This window comes from Colias eurytheme, chromosome 5 (genome assembly GCF_061535395.1).
Source record: "Colias eurytheme isolate Ceu_HAF_F1 chromosome 5, ilColEury1 Martin Lab GWU primary, whole genome shotgun sequence".
NCBI lineage: Eukaryota > Metazoa > Arthropoda > Insecta > Lepidoptera > Pieridae > Colias > Colias eurytheme.
In genome coordinates this window covers 10,417,495-10,442,327 of record NC_142984.1, presented here as the reverse complement: position 1 = coordinate 10,442,327, position 24,833 = coordinate 10,417,495, and the positions used below count along the sequence as shown (strand labels likewise).

The window sequence follows — 24,833 nt, the reverse complement described above, 5'->3', positions numbered from 1 at the left end:
GGATAGAGATGGTTGATAATTTTCAAACCGTTGAAAAGGGATGGAAGGAATTTTCGCATTCAACTGTGGTCCGTTAAAACGTACTGTGAAAATCTTGTGAAGAAGCAATTAAAATGTATATTAAGCTAGATATACTTTGGTCAGCATGCATTCGTACGTGACTAGTTGATTCTCTTTTATTTTTCGATGTATCTACGAGTCTCTAATGCAATTCTGTGTATAAAAAGTTAAAGGAAATTTCGTCCGTCTGATAAAAATGTATGACTCTATTAACTCTAATAAAGCCGGAGTAAAGAATACCCTTACAATATTAGGGTCGAGGCATTGATAAATAAGAAAATATTGGCTTATTTAAACACAAGTAATTACCTACATCCTTAGCTTTCAAAAGATCAGGATAGTAAAGATATAAAAACAAGAGGTTGCTCTACATCTTTGATTATGGACGAAAATGATATTTGATAATGAAACCACTGGAATAAAATGATTATGCATTTTTAGTTGATAATTCGTATGGTTTGTATTAAAGAAGTTTTAAAAACATTGATGCTTTGTACCCCAGTCGAAGTCAAGTGAGGCTACTAGTTTTTTTTTACAATATTGGTAGTATTTAATAAAATTGATAAGTAAATATTAATTTTCGCGAACCACTAAGAGACTACTGAAGTAAATATTTAAGTCCTAAACGAAAACATCAATGTTTGTTCAAATAACATTTTAATAAGTTTGTTTATTGATTAGACGAGAAGAATATATATATTAGATTAGAAGAGACTTATAAAAAATAGAGTTGTGTATTTACTTTTTATTAGAGTTTTTAATGAAATAAAACAATCGATTAACGTTGCCTTTCGTCATTTTGAGAGGTACGATCAAAGAAAAGTTTCTCTGTATTTTCTTTACTATTTGCGGACATTACCTGGAACTAATCAAGTTAAAATCGCCTGGATAAAGAAGCACAGCAATTGTGAATTCCACATAATTATACTTGACTTTGGGTCAAATACTGATTGCTTTTTTGTACAGTGACTTAGCATGAGTATTTAATTACTATTTATTACGTACCTATAACCTATTGTAAAAAATACATTCTTTATTCATAAATAATAACTAATATTATAAATCTGAAGACTTTGATTGAAGGCGCTAATCTCAGCAACCATGGGTCCGATTTGAAAAATTATTTCACTGTTAGATAGTCCATTTATCGAAGCTGTATAATATCATCACAGCTAGTCCAATAAAAAGGAGCGAAGCAATGCGGGTAAAACCTCGGGGTGCAGCGCGCATAATAAAAATACTTCAATTTTATTTCTAATCTTATCAAGCAGATGTTTGAGCACCTATCTGACTCAAAGAAGACATGCCGTCTCACGACGGTGATCGACCTCTAGACCTCAAGAATGAAATACGATATAGAGGATTTACTTTCTTCATTTCTAGAGACGTAAATAATTCGTTTAGTATGCCTTTCTATCAAATTTATTTAACCTGTCTTGTGTCTTTGAGGATACATAGAGAGTAGGTCTATAGATCCTTTGGATAGGCCACAATTGTGTACCTATGTAACGCACTACTGCCTAGCTTTTCAGAATAGCATTGCTTTGTAAGGGTTATGTTGCATACAGGGTTGCATTGCAGATTATGATGCTTAGAGCGTTATTAACAACCCAAGTTTAAGACTGAAGAACTAATTGATTAAACTGTGTTGTAGGAAATGAAATGAATGTAGGAAATACCGAATCCATAAGGGCCAGTTTGACTACCTAACTGATGGTGTACCATTTGACAGGATTTAACTAACAGATTAGCTAAACAGTGATTTTGGATAAATTTATAAGTTTAAAACTATTTAAAACTTAGGTTCAATAATTATGATCTGCCCTTTACGTTTACGTGCGAGAATGGTTAAATTGATTTAATTAAATCTGACCCGGAGATAGATATCATAGATTGAGTGTCGCTGAAAAATTAATTGCTGAGAAATATTCTTTGATTCCATATAATTACATTTAGGCAGATATATAATTTGTATCCGGATTATGTTTGCATTTGGATTACTACGCGATAAACTGAAGTGAATTCACGGAAATTATTACTATCAATAACCTACCACTAGTCCTTCTTCTAGTTTAAAAATATATGGGTAGATCTATACTAATATTATAAAGCTGAAGAGTTGGTTTGTTTGTTTGTTTGAACGCGCTAATCTCGGGAACTACTGGTCCGATTTGAAAAATTCTTTCGGTGTTAGATAGCTCATTTATCGAGGAAGGCTATAGGCTATATACCATCACGCTACGACCAACAGGAGAGGAGCCACGGGGGTGAAACCGCGCGGAGCGGCTAGTATTATAATATAATTAAAGTAATAGATACATTACAATTTACAATGATGTGGCCAAATATTAAAAGCTTGTACATATTTTATATAAGTATAACGGACGCTCATTAGGCAGGTTCATTTTTCTTCCCATTGAAATAATTTTTGTCGCCTCCGTTGCGAACAAAGGATGATTTATTTTTCCTAATATCAGCAAGAATTAGGTCCGTCTTTGTAAGCGTATCGATTGACAACAATCGCTCTTTATTTAACTTTTATTACATACTAGGTTTCCGCCCGCAGCTTCGCCCGCGCAGTCAAAGAAAAACCCGCATAGTTCCCGTTCCCGTGGGATTTCCGGGATTGCGTCATTTTCCCGGGATAAAAAGTAGCCTATGTCCTTTCTCGGGTATCAAAATATCTCCATACCAAATTTCATGAAAATTGGTTCAGTATTGAGTAACAGACAGACAGACAGAGTTACTTTCGCATTTATAATATTAGTATGGATTTTCATTTGCCTCCTAGACTATATGGAAAATGTGTTAGTCAAAGTTGTGGTGTCGTTTTTCGGTTTTGTGCAAGTAGTTTTAAGTTAGAAGTTTAGTTTTAGTTAAATAGTTTTGGGCAATATATTATGTATATTGTTATTTAAAGAACTTGATGTTGATTGATGACTGTTAATAAATCACCTAATGTTTTTGCATAGTAGGTAAACGATACCCTGTAATGTAATTAATATATTATTATATCCCAGGAATTAGAGAATTTAAATAATTATATTTTGAAAAATAATTTTATTTGCTTATTTCGCATTGGAAATGTAGCATATAATATTGTAACAATTTTAGGTGATAATCGCTTTAAAAGTGTACACAGAATTACGAAACCAAACATGAAAAATACTCTTTATTAAAATCGTTTTAATATATTATTATATAAAATAACTATTTACGACCTAGTTTACATCCATATCCATACAATAAAACAAACACAACAAAATTGATTTATATTACCCTGTTATGTTTAATTTATAACACTTTAAAATACTTTAACGGCCTTTGAAAAAGGCCGTGATGTAAAATTTGGAAAGCTTTAGAAGCAAACAGGTTGTATTTATTAAAAGTTCATTGTTAAGGAAGATCTAAGAATTTAGATTGTGACTAGCTGAAGCCAGCGGCTTCGTCCACATTAATTTAATATCGCTATCTCTACATGGTATAAAAAAGTCGCTTCTCGTTGTCTGTCTGTCCTAATGTATCTTTTTAGAGACATTTTCGTGCGGTATTTTTAGGGTTCCGTAGCCAAAATGGCAAAAACGGAACCCTTATAGTTTCGTCATGTCCGTCTGTCCGTCTGTCCGTCTGTCCGTCTGTCACAGCCGATTTACTCGGAAACTATAAGTACTACAGTGATGAAATTTGATGGGAATATGTGTTGTATGAACCGCTACAAAAATATGACACTAAATAGTAAAAAAAAGAATTGGGGGTGGGGCCCCCCATACATGTAACTGAGGGATGAAATTTTTTTTTTCGATGTACATACCCGTGTGGGGTATCAATGGAAAGGTCTTTTAAAATGATATAAAGTTTTCTAAAAAACATTTTTCTTAAAGTGGACGGTTTTTGAGATATCAGCTCTCAAAGTCGTAAAAAGTATGTCCCCCCCCCTCTATTTTTATAACTACGGGGTATAAAATTCTAAAAAAAATAGAGGTGATGCATGCTAATTAACTCTTTCAACGATTTTTGGTTTGATCAAAGTATCTCTTATAGTTTTTGAGATAGGTTGATTTAACTGTAATTTATTATATTTGCTGCTACGGAACCCTTTGTGCGCGAGCCCGACTCGCACTTGGCCGGTTTTTTTTAAATATGTAGACTATTTCACGTGGAAGATTTAAGTATGTACCTAAGTAATTTGTTATAAAAGTTTTAGATAAAACGGGTGAAGCCGCGGGTGGAAAGTTAGTCTGCCCATTACACAATAGTTAAAAATATACCAATTTTAAAGAAAATTTACAGTCATTTCCCTTGAACTATAATAAGATTATAAAAATAGTCTCTCTAGCGTTAACTGATGACAGAAAACTAATTAAATTGACAAAAGTAGTTCTAAAACCGCCAATTAAGGAAGCGTTGAAAACCATACAAGTGCTGGATTACTGACCAGACACATTGGCTTCTTAACACCAAGAAATAACACAATATAATTAACTAATCTATACTATAATATTATAAAGCTGAAGAGTTCGTTTATTTTTTTTAAACGCGTTTATATCAGGAAAAGCTGGTCTGATTTGAACAATTATTTCGGTGTTAGATAGCCCATTTATCGAGGAAGGCTATATCATCACACAAAGAGCAATATGAGCGGAGCAATGCGGGTAAAACCGCAGAGCAAAACCTATACATGTAATCATCGATACAAATATTATATAAATATTAATTGAACTTATCTCAAAAATTATGGGTAGGTACCTAATATTTGAAAAATTCTTTCGTTAAACCGCAGGGCACAGCTAATATAGAGAAATAGAGAATCTAAATAAATAAATAAATAAATAATATATAAAGACTTGATAATGAGTCAGTTTGACTTGATAATGTGGTTTTATTGTTATGGAAACAACTCAAACACTTCATAACCAATTTTGAAAATACCTCAAGTTGAAAACTACACTGTCTTCAGTGACCTATGTTTTTTTTATCCCATTGGGTCATCTCTTACGTTCAGTGCTAATTCCATATATCGCACACATTTTTATCACCTGTTTGTGTGACTTTCCAGTTGTTTTTAATCGCGATACACGATAGTAGATCGTAGAAAATTGAATTTGGACTACACAGTGCCCTAGTTTCTTAAAACTATTCAAGTTTCTCTATCATTCTAGTCGTTACAGGTAAATTAGCTTGGAGAAATTTTTGCGTTTGTAGTAGTGTATGGTCAGCAAATAAAATAAAACAACATTTTATTTTTAGTTTTTATTTTATATATATAAGGGATTTTAAATTAAACTATATGTGTTTCTCCTCTGAAAAAGATGAGACTTTATTTTAATATTTGCACATTTAACATACGTATAACTTTTACATTAACTAGACCGGGAGATATTGACACAAAATTTCGAGTCATTTGTAACAGGATGGCGGTTCTACAGGGGTCTTAGTACGCAATGACAAAAAGAAAAACGATGGTGTGAACGCTGGTACCGGCGGCTTAGTCGCGTAGGCGTTAGTCGAACTCGTCGGAAAAATAGCGAAGTCAAACAATTTGTAACACAAAAATTTTAGAATTTACCGATAGCCCATAAAAAAGAAGTAGGCGGTAGTGTCATGCCATACTTTTCCGGTGTGACTTACAGCCCGCCATACCGACGCGAATGTGTTGATTTAAAAAAAAACAATTCAACCATTTGTACCAGGCTAACTTTTGCACAGGTAACCATCGTCGTGCAGCCATTTACGAAAATCGCCATGCCATACTTTTCGGACGATTCCAAATGGTCGCCATACCGCCGAAAATCTGCAAATTTTTTTTTTCGCCGAACCATTTGTACCACCCTAAATTTTTTTTTCAACAACTCCTGAATGATTATAAATAGAAGTGTGATAATGCTATACCTGTGGGAGGTGGCGAATGTGTATAAGATTTTTTTTTATTGTAAGATTTTATTCGTATTTTGAACGATTAGTAACAGTATGGCACTAATTTTTCCTGTAAGTTTGAGGTTCAACGAATATAAATACAAAATTTCAAAGATCTAGGTGGTGGAAATCTTCACTTATATAAATTAATACTAAATTAATTTTTTAAGTATGGCAGCACTTTTTCCCCCTACTAGAAGTATGGTAAATATAATAATGGTCACATTTTATCAAATACTCTCCAAAAATCCAAATGCAATACTGGTACAAAAAGTTTGGCGAAAAAAAAAATTTTTGCAGTTTTTCGGCGGTATGGCGACCATTTGGAATCGTCCGAAAAGTATGGCATGGCGATTTTCGTAAATAGCTGCACGACGATGGTTACCTGTGCAAAAGTTAGCCTGGTACAAATGGTTGAATTGTTTTTTTTTTTAATCAACACATTCGCGTCGGTATGGCGGGCTGTAAGTCACACCGGAAAAGTATGGCATGACACTACCGCCTACTTCTTTTTTATGGGCTATCGGTAAATTCTAAAATTTTTGTGTTACAAATCGTTTGACTTTCGCTATTTTTCCGACGAGTTCGACTAACGCCTACGCGACTAAGCCGCCGGTACCAGTGTTCACACCATCGTTTTGCACGCCTCATAAGCGAAGCGTTGAGGTGGGTACTACTGTCACTTCGCGCAAAACATCTGATTTTTCAAACTTAAAATGTCTTTATGTATCATACATTGCACTTGTAAGATAATACATACACACACATATTAAGAAAAAACACTATTTTTAACATTCATGATATTTTTGATGTCATTTTTGTTATTTAAACTAGTTAAAAAACAGTTTAAAAAAGTTCTGTCTTGGACGTCCGTGTGTCTGTATGTGCGGAGGATTTTCTTGTTAACACGATAGCGACCGAAATACTTTACTAATCGAGTCTTTTTTTTTCTCTTACGCTTGAGTATGCTCAGGAATAGAACCCTTTCATTTTTCAGGGTCTGATTCGATGTGGTTTAATTGTTATTAAATAAACAAAAATAATAATTAATAAATAATTATTAAAAAAAAATTACGAGGCGTGCACTTTTGGATTTTCCAAACTATTTCTTTTTGTCATTGCGTACTAAGACCCCTGTAGAACCGCCATCCTGTTACAAATGACTCGAAATTTTGTGTCAATATCTCCCGGTCTATACGTAATAATTATAATTTTTGAATGAAATGTGTGCTTTATGTTCACGGTACCAAACGACTGCACGTGGCACCTGCGGACAGCGTAAACTGGTTTATTCTGGTTTTGTGCGTGTTTCCACTTTCCACTATCAAGTGACGATTTATTTATTTGTTTTGTTTCGTAATTATTATGGTCAAATATTAATTATGAAACAAATTATTATGGACACGATATTTTATTGTTTCACGGTAGTCGCCTTGTCGTTTGCTCAAGGACGTGAAATTGAATGATATATTTTTTTTATAAAGTCAAAACCATTTTCTTTCAAATAAAAACTTGTTTTTATTGAAAACAAAAGTGTTGCTAGGAATAAGTATAAAATTAAATAGTAATGTTAGGATATCGAAACATTTTTGTATAGGCCAGAACGATATAGTGGAAACGCGCTCTAAGATCTGAGTAATATACACACCACTACATATGCAAAAATTTCTCCAAGCTAATTTACCTGTATTTTAATATAAATCTAAAGATAATCATTTTTACATTAAAACCATCTCTTATTCTTCTTATTACTCTTTATATCTCGCCGTCAAGGTCCTTCCAATCAGTCATAACTCGATTTATTAAAATCAATATAATATCTATATCATTCTTATCTCAGTTCTATACAAAATACCGCCCTTTGAAGCCAATTTTTATATTGAAATTCTCATTTCGTGCCTCCTGAAAGGCGATAAATCACGGCTCGTATACTTACAATATTTGAAATTTGACCTGAGAAGGTTTTCACGCAGGGCTTTTATCACGCAAGCCCTGGAGGAAATAATTTTAACATACTTCTTTGGGTTATAATTATAACGGCTTAGAATTGAGACACGAATACTCTTCTGGGAAAAAATAGGACTTTTGATTCCTAATCCATTCATGATATGACTTATATGGCTAGAAAATGTTTCAGAGGTAACATGATTAACAAATGTTTGAATTTACGTGTTGAAAGTCACTCTTTAATATTATGTTTACATTCCAGAGATATCAAGTTTCCTAATAAAGTTAGAAAGACAAGTTGTTTCACTATTTCATCACATACGTCGTTACTCCGTTACAGTCTAACGTTTGCACCGTGAATTCATTCCAATTAGTGAATCTAAATAAATACAAATGAATACACAACACTTTCCAAGTTCAAAATTTTAGTTCAACGACACGGACCGGACAAAGCAAAGCGTTTTATTGGCGGAAGTAATACCTTCAAAGCGAGTTCCTTCAAGCACTGATTTCGATTTGATTTAGGTTCGTCGTGAATAAAAGAACTGAATCCTCAATCGACGCAATTAAAAACCAGCCTTAATACCAATGTCTTATGGTGGATTTGGGTGTGAAATGGAAACGACCAAAATAGTCGGAGACAATGCGAGGGAGACGAATTTATAATTAACTGCAATCAACACTGGCGTATAGAATTTCGAGTATTCGGGACAGTCGCGTGCAGGAATTGTTTGTTTTTTACAACTCATTTGAATCATAATTTTTTAACCTAATACCTATTTGTTGAATTTTAGGTGCTATTTATTATATTATATTTTTTTAAAAAACCACTGTTGATATGAGATAAAGATAAAGGTAAATTCAGACATTTGATCTTACTAAAACACGGTTCTCGGCAATTATATTGTTATGTAATATAACAATATAAAAAGCCAATGAGTTAGATAATTACGTTCCGATCGACAATTATTATCGTTGCCAATAAAAACAATGGTACTACATAATTAAATTGGTATTTTAAACCACGGAATATAGCCTATATAAATTCATATTCAGTTCCAAGTGTCAACTCTTTGCCAAGAAAACAAAAGCAATTGAAACAAAGTAAGATGCTCGTTAATCTAAAGGCAGTCATTTAGTGTCACACCATTAAAGGTCCAAAACATTTATATAGACGCTTCGTCTGGAAATTTCTCACTTCAGTAACTAAACACTTTGACACACCAATCGGAATAATAAGGGTTTTAAAACAATATGTCGAGTGAAATCATTGTTTTTAATGATGATTGATAAATTTATTATAATAGGTTTTTAGAATTGTTTGTATGATCGATGAAAAGTTTCAAGCGGTTATTGTAAGTTGAAACTTCAGTTTTTTTATTTGAGAAAGAATTTAACTATTAATGAATCCGATAGAGTATATAGCAGTAAGAAAGTGTGCTTGTATGAAGCGTGAACAGGGTATTTTAATGATTATTTTTTCGACCCAAATATCGACCAATAGAATTGCATTCGACGTCACGTGGTACAACCTACATGGTATTATACTGATAATTTTTTGAAAATTTTCTCTGGTAGTTGACGTCAAACTGACAGGTTGAATTCAATTGTGAAATTATTGGTCGACATTTGGGACGGAAAAATAATCCCCCGAATACCACACGAGCTTCAAAATTATCTGGCATTTCCCTCAAGGTTCCCTGCAAACAAATAAAGTCGTCAAGTTTTTTAGGAAAAATCAGGAATTTTTTTAACCTGAAAAACTTGACTCCTTCATTTCGGAAAATACCCGATAATTTTGAAGCTCTTGTGGTATTATAAGTGATTATATTTAACACGTATAACATGATACTACTTGACAAGTTCTATTCTCTTTAATACCATCATAATCTTTTTCATTATCTTTCAGCTATCCTCCTTTTCAATTCGCGACAAAACCAACAAATCAAAGATCATACAAATCAGTAGAAACATGAAACAAAATCTGCCATGTAAATATAAATACACGTACAACACTCCTCAATCAATTCCCGATAATTTGAATACACTTTAGGCCGCGACTGTACCAACTCGTGCCACGACAGATGTTAACATACGCTGTTTGTTTTCTTACTTTGAGAGATATGTTTGTTATTTTTTCTCTACGCCTCCTCCCTCGTTCCAATTTTATTTATGTCACAAGAAATTAACTGTCGCTTTCGCCTTTCCAAGATGAAACTTCTTAATAGTTGCTTTGCGATGTTTTATTTTAATTGGGAATGATAGGTTTTTTGATCAATTTCTATGTTAATGATCTGCGGTAGTAAATAGTTGGCGTGAAATGAGTTGTTTATTTTGGATTTGTGTGTCGTGAATAATTTAAACGTTTTATTTTTGTTTATGCTGTGTTTTGTGTTACTTGTCTATCGTGTTTAAAGTGAATCGAATCTATTTATGTATCACTATTTAATATATGTTAGTTTCACTACATTGTATAAAACAAAATTGCTTTCTCTGTCCCTATGTCTCCATGTCCCTATGTATGCTTTAATCTTTAAAACTAAGTTTTTTGATAGATAGAGTGATTCAAAATGAAGGTTTTGGTATATAACTTACTAGCTGTGCTCCGCGGTTTTACCCGCAGTGCTCCGCTCCTGTTGATCTTAGTGAGATATTATATAGCCTATGGCCTTCCTCGATAAATGGGCTACCTAACACCCAAAGAATTTTTCAAATCAGACCAGTAGTTCCCGATCTTAGCGCGTTCAAGCAAAAAACTAACGCTTTATTAGTATAGATTAGGTTTTAGACAAAGCGTATGAAGCCGCGGGCGGGTAGCTAGTTCTATATACCTAGCTGTCATATAAACTTGACTCATGTGTAGTAATTAACGCGGTTAAACCAGCTGCATACACCTTTCAATAAACGGTCTTTAATTTAATCAGTCTTAACTGCAGTCAGTTGGAAGATGGGTCGTTACGGTAGACATAATATAAACTTACTAGATTTCTGCCCGCGGCTTCGCCCGCGTTTGCAAAGGAAAACCCGCATAGTTCCCGTTTCCGTGGGATTTCCGGGATAAAAACTATCCTATGTGTTAATCCAAGTTACCCTCTATATGTGTGCTTAATTTCATTGTAATCGGTTCAGTAGTTTTTACGTGAAAGAGTAACAAACATCCATACATCCATACATCCTTACAAACTTTCGCCTTTATAATATATATATTAGAATATTAGATATTAGATTAATAACACTCATTTACTGCTGTTCCAGGAATGGTCTGATTGTTTTGTGTATTTTGAGTTTTAATTTAAACAGTAACTTAAACAAATATTATAATATTTGATCCGTGGCTCTGACTTGTTAAATAAAGCTTTTTTTCAGGGAATTTGTATATAATATGTTTGCATAAAATTCTAATATTTTTAAGCTATTGCATAGCTTCTATCGCGGGCCTTGAGCGCGGGGACAGAATCCAGAAATTTAGTAACGAAAAACCTCACGCTCCCCACTCTGACGGGCGCGGAGGTGTGGCTTGAAGGCATAGCATGCAATAGCTTTACCGCGGCAGTCCCCGAGTGCCACACGTCTTTTTTTTTGTAGAACAATTTCTGTTTTTTTTTCTACCATGTGTCAATAGCTGATAACCGTGACATTTGGTGCAGATGTTATGAACATTAAAATTAACTCATAGATAAAAAATAGACAAACACACAAACAACGATACATTATTTTGCACTTATTATACCTACCTTAAAGATACACGTGTAAAGATTCATAATAATTTTGCATTTAATAAAGATATTAGTTATGTGAGTTAGAACTAACATTTCAATTTATTTCTTGCTATAAATGTCTCCTCTATTTAACTGAAAACTTCGCAATATATTTAAAACAAATAAACGTAGCATAAATCTTAACAAATAGGAAACATAAGTGGAACCGATCCCACTCAAGGGGACATTAAAAATGTTTCTATTTTAAGTTCACGGTTATTTCAAACCCTCTGAAAATAGTATATCTTTTATTTTAGCTTTCACTTGAAATTGTACAATTTGTCTTACATTTCAAGTGTCCCAATATTAATGGTGCGACATAAATTTCTTAGTAATTAAGGAATCTTTGTGTTGTTTGTTCATTTTGGTAGTTCTTAATTCTTCCTGTGCAGTAGTGATTGACTACAATCTGACCTGATGGTAAGCTAAGACGTGGTCTAAAATGGAGCGCGCTTCCCTATACAGTACAGGTGTATCTCAATTTCATTTACTTTCTTTAACATTTACATCATCAGAACATAATATTTGCCACTGTAAGGACTTTTTACGCGGATTAAGACCAAAATCTATAAACAAAAAAATGTGTGCGTGTACTAGTGTACACACGTAAGAAGTGAAACTTCTTTATGACCTTATTTTTCAAAATAAATATTTACTTTATGCAACTTTACAGAAATACGTCAAATCACGCGTGGTAGGGATAAGAAAAAGATGGCGCGTAACGGAAAAATGTCACGCGTAACGAAAAAATGTTACAGTAAATTTTTTTTCAACCCCGATCAAGAACTTTCACTTCAAATATGTACTTTCATGCTTAACATTATAGTAAATATTTTAATCCTCTACTTATTTATTCACAGCACAGCTCCTATCAGAAGAATGTAATGTGACATCTAGCAAGTAGCAACCCGCATAAATTGGGAATGATGGATTATGACCTAAGCTCTCATAGGAGATCTGTGTGCCTGCAGGGGACACAAATAGGGACACTATGAATATATAATATGAAACATGTGATAAACAAGAAAACATATTCTTCTATTTGGTCTATACTGATGTCTGTAAATGTGTGAATAATATATGAGATTATAGTTATTAATTTTTCAAGTCTAGATTCCGTGAACAAATTGAAGAGTCTATAATTTGAACGATATGGAAAAACTATTAAAGGTTCATGTTGTATCTATGATAGTGTTTACGTAGGTACGTATCGTAATTAAATTCATGACATTACAGCTACACATCCATACTATAATATTATAAATGCGAAAGTAACTCTGTCTGTCTGTCTGTTACTCAATCACGCCTGAACTGCTGAACCAATTTGCATGAAATTTGGTATAGATATATTTTGATACCCGAGAAAGGACATAGGATAGGTTTTATCCCGGAAATCCTACGGGAACGGGTTTTTCTCTGAAAACGCGGGCGAAGCCCCGGGCGGAAAGCTAGTTATTCTATACAAACATATTCTATAAAAACACAGTGTTGTAATGAGGAAGTATCTAACAAAGACATTTCGATCCTTCATCGTTTATAGTAGTTTTGATTACAGTACAGAAATCAGTACAGTCAAAAACAGACCAATAAAAGTTCAATACAAAAATAAATTCTCCATAAACACCATTTGACAGACATTCGATTGCGCAAACAGACAACTCTGTTACTTCCCAAAATACTAGGCTCAAACAATTGGTTTTAACGAGTATTTATTGAAGGAAAAAGACCCTAAATAAGAACTATAAAAACATTTACGACAATTTGATTTGTAGCCGCCATATCAAACATCATTACCAATAAAATTTCAACTTTAAAATTTCCTCTTTAAGGTTCTAAATCGAACAGCAGTTAACATTAACCCGCTTGAAGATATAATTAGCTGCGATACGAACTTTACTTCACTTCGAGTATTAACAAAACAACACATATTTTTCACAATTAAACAAACTTTTAATTATTAACTTTGAGATTAATATGGCAGGTTTTAATTTTACATGAGCGAAATTTATTTTTCGATACATAAATTTTTGTTGGCACGAGTGTTAAATATGTTTTTACCCTAAAATTTTTAACGTTCTTTGTAATTTTCTACGTCTCAAGTCATAATATTATACATTAAAGTTCATGGTCTGATTAATTTTGAATTATAATAGAAATCGATCTAGTTGTAGTACGTAGCAGATCCGAAACTCTTTAATTTTTGATAGCCTTTAAATTTGATTGATTGATATTGATAATTTGATTGCGTTTTTTAGAAATAAAAAAATTTAATATGAACCCGCATCTCAGGTGTCTTTTGATTTAACCTTAGCATTAGATCTCAAAACCTTAATACCTTGTGCCTTGTTGTGTGCCTTAACTTTTCATTGAATTCAATATTCACAGGTTCCAAGAGGAAATTCACATAAGTATTATTAAAATAGCCCAATAATAATCGAGTGAACGAACTGTTTGTCAATATATTAACCGATTTCCTTTTGTTTGTTTGTACCAGAATCGTATAGAGCCATTGTTTACAAAAACAATACGGTTACTGAAAGAAAACTTGAACTACGGATATCGTGAAGATATTTGTTTTACTCTCCATTGCATGTCGGTACGTTAGGTGTGTTCCGCTTAGCGCTATAGTAATAGTTCCTCTGAAATTATTAATTTAATAATTTATTTGACAAAAAAAATTGTAAAGTAATTTTTTATTTCGACCACTGATCAAATTTAAATGAAAAATTTAACAAACATGTGTTCAGCCAAGATATATTATATTATTTACTTACATGCGTTATAGCGGATATGGATATTTTTTTTTTAATTCATTATAAAAAAGACGTGTGGCACTCGGGGACTGCCGCAGTAAAGCTATTACATAGCATGCCTTCAAGCCATACCTCCGTGCAGGTCGGAGTGGGGAGCGTGAGGCTTTTTCGTTACGGAATTTCTGGATTCGGTCCCCGCGCTCAAGGCCCGCGATAGAAGCTATGCAATAGCTTAAAACTTTTCTTTATCATCAAGATAAATAAAATCACAGAAATGCATGAATGTAAGAAATAAGAAATATGTAATGAGTACGAAGAAGTGCCGTTTTTATGCATTATTAATATTTCTCAGTACGCGTCTATTTATTCGCGGTATATTTCATATTTTTGCTTTGATAACGAATGCATGTCATTGTTCTAGCTGCATCGTACTTATGACGTATTTTTTGTTTCTAGAAATCAATTATTTCACATGCAATATTTTTACCATCCACATTAAATCCCCTGTAGTAGATACTTTCATAGGAATATCGCTCATTTTTATCATGTAAAATACTAATTATAAAGATTCTTCGAAAACTATCTAAAGTATTATTATTTTCATAATTAATATTAATCCTGCTTACTACCCTGAATGTATTCTGAATGACAAATTAAAAACAAAAATTGCGTCTCTAATCCGTCGTTAATCAACTAATACTACTAGGATTCACTCGCTCCAATACATTTCCATAGCGCCTGAATTCATGCAACGCTAATTCATTCAATTAACCAAGCTTGCTATCTTGTGGTTAGCGCACCTAACAATCAACAGCATCTAATCAGAGGGATGCGGTTTTAATCCACAACTAGTAATTCTATTGGTAGCATGCTAATGTATACAGAAGACGCTAATATTATGCAAGTACATGTAGCGCTTCCAAATAATAGTATTCAAATGTAACGGTGTAAGATTGAATATCTTACGGCTGGATTGTGTTTTGGCTGGAATGGTAATGCCGGGTGATATTGTATTGTATCATTTTCAAAATTTGGAACTGAAAATGTGAGATTGAATTTAAGATTAAAATTAACTGTAAGTTAAAGTAACTGTAGTTAGTATGAATAAATTAGATTTGTAAAAAAAATATGTGTAATTTATTGGATATTAGGAAATTATGAATTATTTCCATATATTGTTATACATTCAATTAATTTAATTAATAAAAGATTATCCCGTTTTTCCAAGCATAATAACTAAAGTAAATTATTGTTACTAGGTACTTACTGAAGTTCTCAAGCATTCTAATCAATTTTCTTTGATCCTGGTCAATATTTATTCATACATGTCCTTAAAAGAATACGAACCCTTTCCCAAATCGGTTCCTGACATTAACCCAGTTCGAAGTGGAACAAATCAAGCCGTACAGTCGGAACTGCCTACCGACAGATGTTAACATATGCCCGTGTTTTCTTTATTTAAGAGATCTGTTTGTTACTTTTAGTTTGGATCCGCGGCGCCTCGCTTATTATTTATGGCCGAGTCTGTACCTTTGTTGGGATAATTTAATTCTGGAAGCGATTTGAAGGGTTGAAATGTTTTTTTAAGGACAAAAATTATGTGAGTTTGAGGCTCGTTTGACAATACGTAGGTTGTGGTATTAATATCGGAGATTGGTATAATAAATTTTTAAGAATAATTAATTGTTTTTGTTGAGTGGTATCATCTAATTCTTGATCTTTTTGCATGCCAAATTTGACACTTTTTACGATTAAATTGCAATTGATAAGCACACAAATAAATAATAACAAATTTTACAATTTTCCAACTAAAATACACATGCGGAAAATCTAATACATATCTCTTAGATCTGGTATTAGATTTTATATCCCAATAAAATTCAACTCAAACTTTACCAGTTTAAAACGATAAAAAAATATAATAAACCAAAGGTAAGAAAGCAACTACATACTAACAAAACTAAATTAAAATACCATAACACGCAAAGGTAGTTATTGAATTAGGAAGATCCATGGACTTTAAATTCGCGGCGGTACCGGCGAACTTTGCACATAACTCAGGCCACTCGATTTGCTTCCAGTTTATTATTTGTGCCCCACGATACATACATATTTTGTATTTTATTACGTACTACTAAATCTTTGTTTTCGAGTCTCGATTGTGTAACTTTCTCCGATGTAAATATGATTTGGAAGTTTTCTTTGAGCTGTGGGTTAAAGTAAAGTAGGTTAATTAAAATCTGCGTGTCTGTATTGTTTGTTCTTGTATGATAGTGGTTGTGGATTTTGCTGTAAATCATTGAGTTTTTGGTGTGAAAAATTTATTAATTATGGATAAAGAAAATTTGGTTTGCTGATTAGAACAACAGAATGAAAAAAGGAGAGATAAAGGAAGGACAAAGATAAATAAAAACAAAATTGGTTTTATCAACATAATTATAGTTGGTATTATTTCAAAATGATGCAGTAATAGGTAATAACTGAATATACCATTTATATCAATTTAAAATTTGCTTCTTCTCAATCAATTTTTAATTTCTGATACAGCGAAGCTATGCAAATGTTTCATTCAACCTTGAAACATTTTTGTCTCTCCTACATTTATTGATATAAATTACTAAGAAACAGTAAACTATCTCTTTCAAAATTTCAATACAATATACTGACTCACGACCACTAAATCAACGAAGCAAAAACGAATAGAATGAAAGAAATACCCAATTCAGTAACAATAAGTAAACAAGAAGTTAGTGGAACAAAGAGTGTATCCTTCACTTTGGAAATAGAAGATCTTCGCGAAGTCTACGAACTTTGATAACTGACCGGACGTGGGCTTGGAACACAAAATATGCTGGGAGCAAGATTATAGATGACATGTGGAGGCGGTTAGAATACGTACCAAACAATACATAGAAAGTAAAATGAACAAAGCCTTTTATAATGTTTTGATGTATCTGTAACTTGGTCATCAAAATGAAGATATTTTTTTGTTTGAAAACTGTAAGTCTGCTAGTAAAATATTACAATACTACGGAGTCAATTTTGGAAATTATTTCATGAATGTGACTGAATCTCGATGTTGGGTGGCAACGGCAAAGCGACAATAAATTGACAAAAAATATAAATCGTCAAAAAAACAAAGTTTTATATTATGGATATAAAAAAAACGTACTCTTATCACTTGTTTACAATACAGTCCAGAGCCATAGAATTAGTTTAGAATGGAAGAGTTAAAAGCTTTGTCTTACTTGTTTCGTATGGAGATCAGCTGTCTAGAAAGCCGGGCTTGAAATAAAGATATGCATTGCACAGATATCAGGCATTGCAAAGGAAGATTAAAATATTTGAAATGGCGTGAGAAACTTCTCGATATTGAGGTCAGCATTTATTTAAACATCAGGTGGAGAATATTTGAGACTGTCAAGTCTCAAATATTCTCCTGTTTGCGTCAAATATTTAGTATTGAGTCAATAATATGTATATTGTATGCTTCTCCCAATATTAAAAATCTGGCTTGTAAAAATTAAAATTATAAAAAGAGCGTGTGTGCCGAGCATACGTGTTAGAAGAGAAATTTCTTTGGCAAGAATCAAATATACCATATTCGTCGCCTACTCAATGATGTGACGGTATTGCCCTGACACGACCTTGAAATTTTACCCTCAACGCGCCTAATGAAGTTTCACTTCAAGAAAGCTACCTCACGTCTCGATTTGTTTTATTCAACGAAAGAAGCTCTTAAAAAGTACTCTAAAATATTACAATAAATAACTGAGGTAAATCAACAAAAAACATATCGGAATATAATTTAAAGACAGATATATTAAAACATGATAGGCTTCATTTAAAAATAGACAATTCTCGGTACCAAAACGTCTATCAAAACGCATTCAAAGGCAAACGTACCCACAAAGATCACAAAAAGCTCGCCCACCAAATTTCAACAATATTCGATTTTGTATTCTGGCAATGTAAAGACGGCTCCGTCAGTTCTTTTGCCTTCATCAAAAGTGACACCTAAGCCAGGAAACTTTGAATTTTCTTGATTGACGTACTTATAATACCAATATGCTTCAATATTTCAATTGAAATGAATGAAACAGTAGATTTTTGACGGTTATTTTTTGACGACGAAATGTTGATTCTTTTTTTCTTTTTATTCCTGTTTCGTATTTATTGTAGGAGTCGTATTCTGTCTTATCTTCATATTTTGTGTGATACTGTTATTGAAAATATGAGCAAAATAAAATAACAGCGTATATAAAGCCTCAGATCTGAAAACAACACCTAAAATTTGTTTCTTCTGAAATATTTAACATCATTCTGGAATTTTCTTCAAGTTTTAAAACATAATGACAGTTCACAGAAAATATTGTTTTTAAAATACATAAAGGGAATTAAATGATGCTTTGTTTAATATAACCATCGACTAATAAAACGGTTTAATACATCAGAGAGACTTAATTCAACAGAGTATCAGTAGGGTCACTAAGAATGAGCAAAAATTGAAATTGATATTTATTATTTTATGGCATTCAAATGCTTTATAAATATAAATTTATAAAGAATAGAAAAAATTCGAATTGGTCAGGCATCCGCCCCGGAATGGCGCGAAAGGATGCGGGTTCGAGTCCCGCCTCGTGATCGAATTTTTTCTATTCTTTATAAATTTATATGAGCAAAAATTATTAATAATATTGCAAGTTACCTCTTCACACTTAAAATTTCATCTATGTAGGTATTGTATCTTAGTAATGAACATAATAATATTGTATGTGTATAGAAAATGTCATTCTTCCTGACATCATTATTATAAAAAGTAATCTTGTATAATGGTACGAAGAATATGCGTCATTAGCCATCCATTACCATTCACTTTACTGGGAAAATAATATTATGTTGGAAATAGATTTTTATAGGTCAATACTTCATTGGATATATTACTAACACTGCATTATAAGTAAGAACAATATGTAATAAATGATAATTACAAACAATGAACAGGCAACACACTCCGGAAAGAAATCTGTTAAAGAGCCTGGGATAGGTAACATAACGTCTTGTCTTAAAGTAAAGATTATTATATACGAAAATAATTAAAACATATTCATAAATTATGTTTGATAAAATTAATCTATTAAAAAGTTCATCTAATCTTATGATTGATTGCAAAATCTAATTCCACTCAAAAGCCATCTAATATCCAAAAGATTGACTTTACAACGTCATTAAAACTCTGTTTACTTCCAAAATTAGGTATATGAGAAATCTGTTGATCCGCCAGTTTTCTGGAACAACTTTTGCCCCGCATAATTACAATCATAATTAGCAAGTCCGCAGAATCCCGGCATTAAAACGTTTAAAATCGATTAGATCGCTTCCATTCGAACCGCACTATTAAAGTAGACGTGTTTATTCTTAGTGTGGAAACACAATGTGCAGGATAAGCCGGCTTTTTGCTACGTTTCGAATCAGTTTGTAAGATAAAAGGGAAATTCTGGGTGTACGAATATTGGATGTGATTAATTTTTCATTCATTATAATATTAAAATTGATTGAAATCGATCAGGGTTACTAAATAAAACATTTCCCTTGATTGGTTTGGTACAAAATACCTTAGATTCGATTCAAATACGTGAATTCCCATAGCGTAACTTTGACCGAATTTCCTGCCTCGTCTTTAGCAATGAAATAATTCAATTGCAGCTACGTCAGAGTCAGAGAGCACAACGTTGACCAACTTCTTTGTGTATGCATAAGTTGCTTTCAAATAGAATCTACACTAGAAGTTTATTTTAATAAATACATAGATCTTGCGTAGTACCTATATATAGTGCTTAGTTTAAAAAGCGACACCCTTTATTACATAAGAGTTTATATGCGTTTTAAAACTTTTAATACGTTTTTGAGTTGAAACTTCTTTAGGTGCGTTGAGAGTAAAATTTCAACGTCATCATGGCAATAGCATCACCTCATGGAGTAAGGCGACGATTTTGGTATATTTTAATTTCACTTCTCACTCACACGTCAGAAATTTCACTCCTGACGCGTGAGCTCGACACACACGCTCTTTTTTTCTTATAGTAAAATTCAATTTACATCTTGCAAAATGCCACATCCATTTTACATGTCTTGTTGTTTGTAATCCTCGTTACCACTATTAACATTTTAATCAGTAATTTTCATTATCGAAGTGAAATTAATACAAAATTAGCTGGTGGTTCTGGATTCAATTATGCAAATGAGCCGGTCCTTTAATAATCTAATGGAATCGTCAGCGCTGTTTTCGTAATATTTTTAACACTTATGAATAAAAATATATTTGCATTCCCTTCATTATTTTGATTTAAGTATAAAAAGGTGAAAGGTGAAGTCTTTTGTGGTGTGTTTTTATTTGTAGTTTCAGTATATTTTTGGTGCAGGTGCAGAAGTGGTTAGGATCTTGGACTTCGAAAATTCAAAGGTTCATGACGTCACATTTAAAGAAAATTAAATTTAAATTTGAATTTATCTGTATATTATCTACAATCGTTGAAGAAAAACATCTTGAATTGTCCAGACTGAACAAGACTCCAAAATTTCGACGACATGTGACATCTAACAAACCGCATTTGGCCATCGTAGTTAATTATAGTCTGAACTATTGTCTGAACCCTCAAGGGAGATCTGTGTCCCTGTAGGAAAAAAAGACTTGAGGCACTCGGGGACTGCCGCGGTAAAGCTATTGCATAGCATGCCTTCAAGCCACACCTCCGTGTCCGTCGGAGTGGGGAGCGTGAGGTTTTTCGTTACGGAATTTCTCGATTCGGTCTCCGCGCTCAAGGCCCGCGATAGAAGCTATGCAATAGCTTAAAAAATATGAGTTGATAATGATGAATGGTAAAATGTTTTGCAGATTTATTCTCAAAAGTTGGTGAACTCGACCTTGCTAACTTACATAAATATAAGCGGGATGTCACACATAATAAATGGGTTAAGAAAATATTATGAATGAACGAACGAAACATATTTTATACAGCAATAAATGGAAACATAAACAGACACATTTTAGATAAGATATAGGGGCGGCTTATCGCTTGAAGCGATCTCTACCCGACAACTGTATTATGTTATGGTTTGACGCTGGTAAACTGCTTTTGTCTTGTTAAGTGAATAAATAAATTGTTTTAAATTGCATTGCTGGTTTTCCTAGTGTTTCATCGATGTTTGAAGTTAGTCTAGTAAATAGATGAACTGGAGCAAAAACTGAAAAAAAAATGAATTAAACTCGGAAGAATAATATTAATAAAATTAAATGCTATTGAAATCATTTTCATCTGTTATCTAACCGCCATGACCCGAAATTTTGTCGGAAGAAAGCGAGCTGCTTTCGCTATGTGACCCACAAAATTTCGGGTCAGTTGTAACAGGATGGCGGTTCTACAGGGGTCTTAGTACGCAATGACAAAAAGAAAAATGATGGTCAGAACGCTGATACCGGATACCTTAAGATACTATAATATAAAATATTACCGTATCTTAAGATAAAATATTATAGTATCTTCACCGTGTGTGACGCGCTTAAGAGTTTATCCACTGCAATTATTGTAAAGAAATACAATATTTACCCAATTAGAAATGAAACCTTTCCGTAATTTATTAGGCACATAATATTATACGTATAAACCAAAAAATATACTTAAAGTACTTGTTCCTTTTATTTCTGTGTAACAAGCCTTATAAGTTTTGGGTGTCCTTTGTGCCAAAGTCCGTGGAAAGGCCGGTGAAACCGCAGGGCTTAAGTAATTATGAAGTTTCCAAGACACTTGTCATTTACATTTAACCAACGTGGAAATAAATGAGTAAAATTTAAAGCTTTTTATAAACTGAACATTGAATTTGATATTTTTGGTTTCGCGACTCGAACCCTGCCTGACCAACTTGGCCAACCGTTCTCCCTGACCATTATCAACAATACCTACTATACGAATCATTTTTTTGGAATAATTAATTTAAAGCAATAGCTACGTGTTTTTTCGGCATATTTCTGAAACAACTGGATCAATTTTCAAGGGATTTTCAGGCACCTAATTGTTGTGAGAGTAATTTATTTGTGAAGAAAAGTATAACACTGATAATTAATGAACCTACTGTCACTACCATCTATACTAATATTATAAAGAGGAAAGGTTTGTATGTATGTATGGTTTTCACGCCTAAACTGCTGGACCGATTTTGATGAAATTTGGCACAGATAATCTTTAGACCCTGAGAAAGAACATAGTCTAACTTTTATTGCGAAAAATGTATCACGGGCGAAGCCGGGGCGGACCGCTAGTGATCAATAAACATACATGCACATTACATTCTTTCACTCGAAAAACATAACACTCCTCCTTTCGCAATTGGGTAAGAAGCGCAATTCATGCAACTTTTATATCAATCTTAAGTCTGTATCTTCTACCTCCTATTAGAATATGTTACAATACTGAATGTGGAGACCAACTAATATTAATTAATGGCGCTTTATCTTCGTTAATTAATATATGTATTACTAAGATTATATTCCTTCTTTCTGATTTTCAATCATTAAATTAAAGTTATTAAATACTAAGGAAAGAATTTGACCCGAAGGTTGTTGGATTTTTCCATAATATTTATCTTCAAGAATTACTAACTCTATTTTTAGACCTCTGTATGTTAGATATATAATGTTAAATCATTTCTTTCTTAATTTCTTTTGCTCTTGAAGGTCACTTCTATGCGATAAGTGCTTGCCTTTGTAAAATTATAATTTATATCTTATATATAAAATTCTCGTGTCACAATGTTAGTCTGCATACTCCTCTGAAACGGGTGAACCGATTCTCATGAAATTTTCTGTGCATATCGGGTAAGTCTGAGAATCGGCCAACATCTATTTTTCATATGTACCACGGGCGAAGCCGGGGCGGACCGCTAGTTTTACTTTATAATTTTCTAGCTGCGCTTCGCGGTTTTAACCGCAGTGCTCCGCTCCTGTTGGTCTTAGCGTGGTGATATTATATAGCTTATAGCTATTCTCGATAAATGGGCTATCTAACACCGAAAGAATTGTTCAAATCGGACCAGTAGTTCCTGAGATTAGCGCGTTCAAATAAACAAATTCTTCAGCTTACATAATATATAGATTCGGTATAAAAAGGGAATCTGAATTTCGATAATACGCAACAACGAACCTAAATGTGTTTAAAACGTATCAAAGTGAAGCGAAACCTACCTTAAACACCCTTGAAATTGTTTAAACACACAGGGACTTATTTAAGCAATTTCGTTAGCTGAAAAAACGCTCACATTCGACACACAGATCAACGATAAGACAGTGATGTATGTGTGTAATTGCTTTTTGCAAATTGCTCGCTTTCCCCACACGATATTTATGTTCGACAATTATTTTCACTCAATAACATGAGCTCGAAGAAGTTTCAAATGGTACTCGTGGATTTTCTGTTGCTGTAGCATCTTGTTAGTTTGAATTGGTCGATAATGATATTATAGTCCAGTCTGTGGGGAAATGTAAAAGCCTCTGCTCTACAAAAGGTGGCGTAGAAAATGTTTTGAAACAATATTGTTTAGGTATGAAAGGTTAATAAAAATCCAAGTTTTCGACCTTGACGGACCCAGGCGTTAGCTGCCATCTTGAATTAAAGGTGCTAAAATTAGGTATATTTTAAATAACTTCTCAATTGTTTACTAAATCACAAAAGTGTCTATGAGTGGATAATTTTAATATAATACGTGACGACGTTGCGATGTAAATAGATAGAATAAATAGATCCCACCAAAAACATTTTCATGTAAAATGTTGCCAAGACGAGCCCATATGACTCGCACTGTCAAAAAGTTATCAGATCTCATGTAGAGCCAAGCTTCTAACACTACACGCCCTAACTCTACAAGGCCTAACTTCACAAACTCTACACCTTAGTCAAAATATGTGGCTTGGCCATTTCGCTACATTCACATCGGCGTAAGGTGAAAAATTAATTCACTGTTCATTACTTTTGTGTTATACAATAGTTCTTGTAGTAACGAACGGCCAAGCCACATATTTTGACTAAGGTGTAGAGTTTGTGAAGTTAGGCCTTGTAGAGTTAGGGCGTGTAGTGTTAGAAGCTTGGCTCTACATGAGATCTGATAACTTTTTGACAGTGCGAGTCATATGGGCTCGTCTTGGCAACATTTTACATGAAAATGTTTTTGGTGGGATTTCATTTCTTTTTGTAGGTTGTTTGTAACAATTTTTTTTTTAACAAGGAGTACCTATACATATACAGGGTGTAATCGTTAAGTGTGCACAGGCGATTATTCCGTAACTATTACAGATATCAAAAAACTTTAAACTGATATTGAAAGTACTTAACCCAATGAGTAAAATGGCCAT

The 24,833-nt window shown here is 33.1% G+C and overlaps 1 long non-coding RNA gene across 1 annotated transcript in view; it reads left to right on the top strand.

Annotated features, from left to right (window-relative positions):
- The first annotated feature begins 3,637 nt into the window (after positions 1-3,637).
- Positions 3,638-24,833, top strand: part of LOC149908636 (uncharacterized) — a 306,382-nt gene continuing 285,186 nt past the window's right edge. Inside the window, exon 1 of the long non-coding RNA XR_016456765.1 lies at positions 3,638-4,187. This is a non-coding gene — a long non-coding RNA (uncharacterized LOC149908636). The remainder of the gene's footprint in view (positions 4,188-24,833) is intronic.